Below are 9,004 nucleotides of genomic sequence, written 5' to 3' on the forward strand. Positions count from 1 at the left end.
AGCAGCTGCCTTCCAAGAGCATGCCACGTTCTTTGCACTGGTGGTTTCCACTCCCTGGAAAACTTTCTAGTGGTTATTTGCAGGTCAACATTCAAATCTCCCCTAGACCTAGAATGCTACCTTCTCTTGGTTTTTGGTTGCAAGCCTAGCCTTTTGTGGCTGAGCCATCTCTCCAGCCCAATTGCCAGCTTCTTAAAAAGATCTTCTCCCCAACTGCCCTTGATTATTTTTGTATTGTATTCCAAGGTGTGTGTGTGTGTGTGTGTGTGTATTACATGTACACAAATTACATAAGCATATATATATATACACACATATATAATTTATTTGCTTGTTTGTTCGTTCATGTATGTATGATTTATTTATTTATTTATTTATAGAAGATGGGGCTTCATCTCACCCAGACTGGCTTCCAACGTTATGAAGCCAAGGATAGCCTCAAAGCCCGGGTCTGCTTGTGTCCGGCTCCCAGGGGCTGTGATGACAGGCATGAGCCACCAGGCCCTGCAGCTTGCAGGTCTTTGTTATAATCCAGCCACTCACTCGTTGCATGTACTCATGTTCTCGAACTGAAGCTGGTGAAGAACTCCACTGAGGATGTCCCTCCTTCTGTGGCCTTCACTCCCACCTCTGGCACTCACCCACAAGCAAGTGAGCAGCACACATGTGGCATTAAGATGCTACAGAACTAAGTGTGCCCCCCCCCCCAGTACCAGCTATTGATCCCCGGGCTTTTTTTATTTTTCTTCTGGAGCTGAGGACTGAACCCAGGGCCTTGTGCTTGCTAGGCAAGCACTCTACCACTGAGCTAAATCCCTAACGGATTCCTAGGCTTTTGTGAGTGGTCTACCACTGATCTACATATCTCCAGTGTGTGTGCTCTCGCTCTCTCTAATTTCCCAGGAAGAAGGCCTCCGTAAATTATGCAGACTGGTCCTGGATGCCCTATGTAGTCCAGGCAACTTCCTGCCTCAGCCTTCCAGTAGCTGGTTGGACTGGCGCGTGCCAAGTGTTGGTCTTTGGAAGATAATTTGAGCAAGGGTTTAGGGTGGGAGGAAGCCAAGGTCATCTGGGGCTCATGAACACAGGGCAGGCCTGGAAACTAATGGAACCCCTGCTCACCCCCATTTTATTACCGAGTAGCAAGCCCTCTATGGAGAGGCAGGTGGGAATGGTCCAGAGGGTTCTAAAAAAGCTTCCTGTGAAAAATGAACCAGGCAGCCATATCCCACCCTGTTCGGCTCCTGAGTTCAGAAAGTACCTGCCCTGGCTGCAGCCTTGGGAGGGGCTCACTGCCTAAATGAGAGGAACGGGGGACTCCTTCGGGGACAGACAAGATGAATACTGACAGTTCCTCTTTTCCAGTTTTCACTCTGTTCTTCATGTTTTAACCTGTATTTTTGCTTTTACGTGTATAGATGTTTTGCTAGCGTGTATATGTCTGTCTGTTCCTGGCACGTATGTCTGTACCATGGGTGTGCCTGGTGCCTGCGGAGGCCAGAAGAGGGCATCAAATCCCCTGGGACCGGAGTTTGTGGGGGCTTGGAATAGAACCCAAGTCTTCTGGAAGAACAGCCCCATGCTCTTCCTTAACCGATGAGCCATCTCTCCAGCCTGCCCCACCCCCACCCCCACTTAATTACATTTATTTGTCTATTTGTTTGTTTATTTATTTATTGTGTGTGCGTGTACACCAAAACCACAAAAACCTTCAGGGAGTCAGTTCTCTCCTTCCACCGACTGTGAGTCCTTAGGATCCAACTCGGGTCCTCAGCCTTTACCCACGGACGCATCTCCCCGGTCTCAATAATGGTTTCTCTGTTAAATATCTGCCTGCTGAGGCCAGTGAGATAGATAGATACCTTAACTGGTCTTCCAGAGGACCCAAGTTTAGTCCTTAGCATTCTCATCAGGTAGTTCACAACCGCCTGCAACTCCAGCTCCAGGGGATCTGAAGTCTCTGAACACGAACACACACACACACACACACGCAACGCACACGCAAGCTCCTAGTATTTCTCACCCACGGCCAATACATTTCCAAGACCCCGTCCCTGGCTGCCAGACAGACCCCTTGCCTAGCAGCCCTAGTTCCCTCCCCTCTAGACCAGATGCACCTTGCATCAGCCGGCTTCAGGATCCCACCCCACCCCCACCCACCCCCGAGCTATCCGTGTGGCCCGGAGCACAGTGACACTGACGGGTGGGGGTGCCTAGACAACCCTTCAGGTTTTCTCTGCCTCTTTTTCAAGCTGAGTCACCATGTGGTGGCAGACGAGGCCCCACCACGGAGCCAGCCGGCAACGGGGGCCCAGAGGCAGCTGGGGTCGCCATGGAAACCGCGAGTGCAGCGCCTCGCAGGGTCTGGCCTTTTCACTCCGCCTTTCTGGCAGGCTTCCTCCGCCACCCTGAAACCCATTCACCGGGCGGGCGAACCGGGGGCCTCTCCCCCGACCCCCCCCCCCTCCCTGCCCTGCAGCCCCCCTCAGGGAGTTCGGCCTCACCTCCCTCTTCCCCTCGGGGCTCCTCCCCAGCCACCCTCCCTTCTGGCGGCCCAGCCAAAGCGCTGGGAGGGGAGAGCCGGGCCTAGGCAGGGCTCGGTTTTCAATTCTAAGCCGATTTCCCCTCCACAGGCAGTGAGCCCTTTCATGCATTTCCCCTATTACCATAAACGCAGGAACTTGCATTAGGATGAATGAGCAGGAACCCCGGTCTTTGTCAGAGACTTGGCAGACGGCCAGCCATAGAATGACCTAAAACACTCAGAATTAAATGGGAACTGGAGAGGGGGTGGAGATCCCCGAGGAGTGAGAATAGGGAAGGGGGGTGGCCTCTGGTCTCTAATTATAATAACAGAGCCTTCCCGGTGTGTCCAGGCTCTGTGCTAAGCCTGGTGCACGGACGCTCTTTAAATCCTCACAGAACTTGTACATCCCCCCCTTGATCCCCACCCCCATTTTTACAGAGGATGAAACGGAGGACCAGAGATGCCCAGAAGCAGGCCCAAGATTGCCCAGCAAAGGAATGATGGAGTAGGAATTCAGATCCTAAACTTCGAGGTCATCCCGCTGAGGGCTGGCAGCTCCACATAGCCAGTTCTCATGGACCATAGACCCTGTCTCCATCCCCCCCAACCCCTCCCCCACCCTGCAATCTCCTGTTCAGTCTCGCTCTATTTCCACCCTCACAGTGATTTTACAAACCAGACTTGCTGCCTCAGATTGGATTTAGACAGAGTTAAGAGAGCCACTCCACAGAGAGAGAGAGAGAAGAGGATTCCCAACACCCTGTCCAGTCATGTAGGGCAGGCAGCCTGGTGGCCACAGCCTTAGCTTCATACACGGGCAGATCACATGCTGGTCAGCAGTGTACATACTGGCCCAGGGTCAGTGCCCAGTAGATGTGTTTATCAGGTGCTGGGCTAAGTGAGCCCCGCCTCCAGATCCCAGTCCCTCCTTTCTGGCCTTGCAGCAGAAAGCAGGAGCTGAAGAAAAAGGAGGTCTGGAATGGGTATACTGAGTCCTCACTTGCCGCCCAGCTGGGCGAGGCTGCTTTCTTGCCAAGCCACCGTTCAGACCCTAGGGGGTGGAGCCCCAGAAACGTCACTGCTGGGAGCTTAGTTCTTACCTCTTCTACAATCAGAAAGGATGCTTTCATTGATGTCCCCTCCAGACTCTCAAGTGTTCAATCTCCACTTCCTTCCAGAACACAGACACAAATGCATGTCTTGTCTTTTCTTTTTCTTTCTTTCTTTTCTTTTTTTTTTGCAGATGGCAAGAATCTCGCAGTGACTAAAACAAGCAAAATCTCCTGCCCTCAGGGAGCAAGGAACCAAAGTGGAGAAAGGCAGACAGTAAACAAACACATCTTTTAAAAAAAAAACTGTGTCAGGAAGTGAAGTGCTGTGTGTGTGAATGACCCAGCTAAGAAGATCAATGAACGCAATCGTTTAAAGGTCAGGGTTAAACCTGAGAAACAGTCTAGTCTGAACCCCTCAATTTACAAATGAAGGCAAGGAGGCCCAGAGAGGAAGCTTGAGGTCACGTGGTGAATTATTGGTAAAAGCTGGGCTGGATTCCAGCTCTCCTTGGCTCTGCCATGGCCAAGGCCTGAGGGAAAAAACGTAGGCCATGGGAGTTGGAGAGCTGGGGGAGACAGACGTGTTTGGTCCTTTTAGCCCTTTCCCTTTTAAAAAAAATTAATTTTTTTTTTTTGACAGTTTCATGCTTCTCAGGCTGGCCTCAAATTTGGTCTGTAGTTTAGGGACAACAGACACGTCACCACGCTGGGTTTATGCCACGTTGGAGACTGAACCCAAGGGCTTCCGGCACACTAGGCTAGTCCTCTCCCACCACGCCCAGCCCCTCTTGCCCTTCTTTAAACGCAATGTTTTTAAAATGAACTTCAGGACAATGCGAAATTCACCAGGAAGGTGTCACCAAGCAGGAGGCCTGACGCCCTGAAGGCACCTGACAGCTCCCATGAACAGTGGGCCGTATGGGAGGCCTGGGGGACCAGGACATTTGGATGCACAGTGTTGGCCACTGGTGGAGAAGAGGGAGGGCGTGTACTTTCATCGCGCCTGGCCTTTGGGGAAGGGTATTGTTCTTTTGTTGCTGACAAAGCCCCAACCCACAAGCCGGGTTTGGCTGGGAACCTGCAACTGCCTTGGGTGACTGGGTCATGTGTTTCCCAAGCCCTCCAATTCTTTCCATTCTGCCCAGCCCTCCGTCCTGGCAGGCCCTCGGTCTCCTACTGGGTAGATGGAAACGGCCAATAGCCTTACTCTTTATGAAGAAGCCATGCACAAGCCGAACAGTTTCTGCCTCAGCTCTAGGCATAACCGAGGGGGTGGGGGTGGGGGGCACTATCAACAGCCACCACATAGATGACCAAGCAATCAGGTGGTCTCTGCATGACTTAGGAAGGCAGAGGAGTAGAATGCTCCAGAGGGAAGCTCAGGCCCATACTGAGCTTATGAGAAAGCTGGTCTTTCTCCTCACATAGCCTGCAGACCTGTCCGGGGCACTTGCCGGCGTCCACGAGACCATTCTTCTTCATTGGCCCAGAACACAGGCTGGTGTGGGCCACACCCACCCTTCTTCCCTTCCATATGCCTCCAGCATAGGCTGTTCAGTGGCTCAGGCTTATCTTTGTGACCTTGGTGTCTCTGGTTCACAACCAATGAAGTATCTTGGCCACGTGACCCTGCACCAGGATCCTGGCCCAGTGGCCAGGCTGAGGTTCCCATGGCAATGCCCTACCCTTGGACTGTCTCATGGGCCCCACAAGCCACTGGAATGTCTCAAAAATACCACCCTGCAGGCAAACATCCAAACCGCCTCTCCCAGACGGCAGCTCTCAATTCTAGCAACAGGAAAATCCTTTCAGAGCGTGTCCTGATTTCAGCTTGGAAAACAGATGGCCATTGCAAAGCTCGCCATCCGCCCTCTTATTTCCTTTTTCCTCTCTCTCTCTCTCTCTCTCTCTCTCTCTCTCTCTCTCTCTCTCCCTCTCTCTCTCTCCAGTCTCAGGCAGAATCTGAGCTCAGATTCCAGCGTTACCATCTCTTCCCAGTCCTCTGAACCTGTGCTGCTCCTGTGGCCCGGCTTCATCATCCTTCATGGGGACGGCAGTCACCTGCCTGCAGACTTGGGGGAAGACCAATGCTTTTTTTTAAGTTTTTAAAATCAAACTTAATTAATTTATTCATTTGTATGTGTGTACACCAATATCTATGTATGGAGGTCAACAGATAGCATATGGGTCCCAGGGGATAAAACCCAGGTTATCAGGTTGACAGAAAGCTCCTTGATCCACTGAGCTATCTGGTCAACCCTGATCAATGATTCTGTGAGAGGCTTTCTCTGGCAACACCCTCAGCCATTCTTGCTCTGAGTACTTCTACCTTCCTTACCTGTTTTTTTTTCTCCACAGGGCTTCTCATTATCTGACATACTATCTCACATATTTTGGGGTTTTGACTGTCTTTTATTTCCTATAATGGATACTCTAAGAGGGCGGGGATTTAAAACTCATTTATTCGTCTATTTATTTTATGTGTACTTGTGTTTGCCTGTTTGAATTCATAGGTACCACATGCCTGCAGGAGCCCTTGGAGGCCAGAAGAGGATATAGGAGTCCCCAGAAGTGTGGTTACAGACAACTGTGAGCTGTCGCGTGGGTGCTGAGAACTGAACCCAGGCTCTCTGCAAGAGTACATGTTCTTAACTGCTGAGCCCCAATTTTTAAAGAGATTTATTCTTTTCAGGTATATATGTGTGTGCTCATCTGTGTGGGGTGTGTATGCATGTCTGTATCCGACAGTGTCTTGGGGTCCCTGGAAGTTGGAGTTACAGGCAGTTGTGAGCTGGCTGATGTAGGTGCTAAGTAAGACTCCAACTTGGCCCTGGACAGGAGCAGTACGCACTCTTTACCATTGATCCATCATGTCTCTAACCCCTCTAGCCCCAATTTTATGTCTGGGCCTGCTTCGCGGTGGTGCTGAAAAATAATGCCAGGTGGTGGTGGTGCACACCTTTAATCTCAGCACTCAGGAGGCAGGGACAGGTGGATCTCTGAGTTCTAGGCCAGCCTGGTCTACAGAGTGAGTTCCAGGACAGCCAAGGCTACACAGAGAAATTCTGTCTTAAAACAGAAACAGTAATAATAATAATAAGAAGAATAAGAATAAGAAGAAGAAGAAGAAGAAGAAAAAATTGCTCACTAAAAGATGAATGATGCTAATTACAGTGGTTCACACCTAAATTTTAGGACTCAGGAGGCTGAGGTAGGAGACTACCATGAGTTGGAGACCAGCTTGGCTACAACACGAGTGACCCTCGTGGAAAAGCGTAAACACGAACCATCACCAATAGAGTGGAGTCTGGCCATTATCTTCTGCCTTATGACTCTGAGCCCCTACCACCAATGGCACCTTGGGTCAACAATGGGCCTGGTGTGGGTGGAGCTAGAGGTGGGCTGGGGCCGCCTCCACCTTTCTCCTTCCTTTCTCTTGTCTCCGCCCACCGCCACCGATGAGCCTGTAGTGACACGGGAAAACCCTGCTGTGGCCTCCCGGAGGGGAGGGATGTTTTGGTGGAGACAGCGTTTTGACCCAGGAGAGGATATCCCTAGCTGCCAGGCCCTCTCCTCTTGCCATCAGTCACTCACATGGAGAGATTGAGTCAGGACAGAGCTTGTGAACAGTGGCCTTAGGCCACCCTCTCATTATCCAGTTGGCTTGCTCTGCCCACGGCTAGAGAGGAAGGAACTCGGGCCACAGAGCAACTGGGAATGCCATGCCGCTAGAAGGTTGCCTCTCTAGCAGGGAGTGTGTTCTCGCAGGGCGGCTTCCTCCCCAGGGCCTCCTTCACTGTTCCTCACTGAAGCGGGATCTGCTATCTCCATTCACAGAGAGGAGGTGAGGTCGAGCATCAGAAAAGCCATTTCCTGTCGGCTTCCTGGATTTGGGGAGAAAGGGGAACTCACAGCCTCTGAGCTCCACCTCCGTCCACCAGAGTGAATTTCGGCACAGGCACAGAGGATACCACCGTCCTATCCCTCCAGCCGGGGATGAGTTTCAAAGCACCATCCTGGTAATTACCTTACTGGAAGCCGCACAAAAGAAGACAGGAATTAAGAAACAAAAGCCTCCGGGCTCAGAGTCCAAGGAAGCCAGAGAGCCAAGATGAAAATACTTCGTGTTTTCTGTCTTGCCAGATTTCCCCAGGAACTCCACCTCTGAATAGCAGAGCCTTCTCAATCCCTGTGCACCAAGAGGGAAACTGAGGCACGCCTGGCGTACTGGGAGTAGAAGCACAGTAGATACAGAGGTACACCCACTGTCTCAGCACTTACCAAGGCCTTTGCTGGATGGATTCCCTCCCTAGGCCCAAGGAGTACTGGGGTGGGGGAGGGCAAGAAATGTAAATGCTCCTGAAGAGCAACAATAACCCTACCAGAGGGTTGTGTTCTCTTTTTTCCCCTTTGTTGAGACAGAAGGCTTACTCTGCAGCCCAGGCTAGCCCTAAGTGCACGGCTATCTATCTATCTATCTATCTATCTATCTATCTATCTATCTATCTATCTATCCTATCTCTGCTTCCCAAGTTAACCACACCTGGCATTGGGTCCTTCACAGATAACAACTTGGTGTATTTTTTATGAGGTCTGGAGCTGTTTTCCTGGAGCAGTTGGTACCCTAGAGCTATGCCCCATGGAACAACCAACCCTCCATGTTAGGATTCTGTACATGCACATGCGCAGCTCGGGGTCTTGTCTGGCACCTTACGTCATCAGCGGGCGACTACGTACCGCCCTAAAAAGCCGGACATGGATCCCCACGCTGTCTCTGCGCTTCACTTCCTGTGTTTCCTCTCTTCCTGCTCTGTTCCCTCCACCGGGCCTGGCTTCTCCTTCCTGTCCCCTCTTCTTTCTTTCTTGCTTTTTTAAAACACATTTTATTTTACTTTTATGTGTATTTATGTTTTTGCCGTGGGTGTCGGGGTCCCCTGAAACTGGAGTTTCAGACAGGTGTGAGCTGCCATGTGGGTCTGGGAGTTGAACTCAGGTCCTTTTTTTTTTAAAAAAACGTATACAGTATTCTGTCTACGTGCGTGCTTGCAGGCCAGAAGGGGGCGCCAGATCTCATTACGGATGGTTGTGAGCCACCATGTGGTTGCTGGGAATTGAACTCAGGACCTCTGGAAGAGCAGCCAGTGCTCTTCACCGCTGAGCCATCTCTCCAGCCCCGCCCCCCCCTTCTTTCTAATAAAGCCCATTCTAACTCTGGTAGCCGTGGCCCGTGACTTCCGCCGACCAACCGGCACCGGCACCTTTCACTCCACACATACACAGGCCACCTCTTTGCCTCTGGTCCCAAGGTCTGTGTTCCCTTACAGACTGTTCTTCTCCTGTATAAATATATTTAAAGTGACTGGTACACACTTTGTCCCAGACACATGGTACAGCCAAACAAAACAGCAAAAGTCTTCTCTATCAA

General features: G+C 51.1%; 1 long non-coding RNA gene across 1 annotated transcript; it reads left to right on the forward strand.

The window, feature by feature from the left end:
• Window positions 1–5,535: 5,535 nt before the first annotated feature.
• Window positions 5,536–8,756, forward strand: LOC121822428 (uncharacterized). The gene is made up of 4 exons (XR_006063530.2): window positions 5,536–6,271; window positions 7,417–7,598; window positions 7,723–7,835; window positions 8,629–8,756. It is a non-coding gene; the product is annotated as an uncharacterized LOC121822428 (long non-coding RNA).
• The last annotated feature ends 248 nt before the right edge of the window (window positions 8,757–9,004 follow it).

This window comes from Peromyscus maniculatus, chromosome 14 (assembly GCF_049852395.1).
Source record: "Peromyscus maniculatus bairdii isolate BWxNUB_F1_BW_parent chromosome 14, HU_Pman_BW_mat_3.1, whole genome shotgun sequence".
In the NCBI taxonomy this organism is placed as follows: Eukaryota; Metazoa; Chordata; class Mammalia; order Rodentia; family Cricetidae; genus Peromyscus; species Peromyscus maniculatus.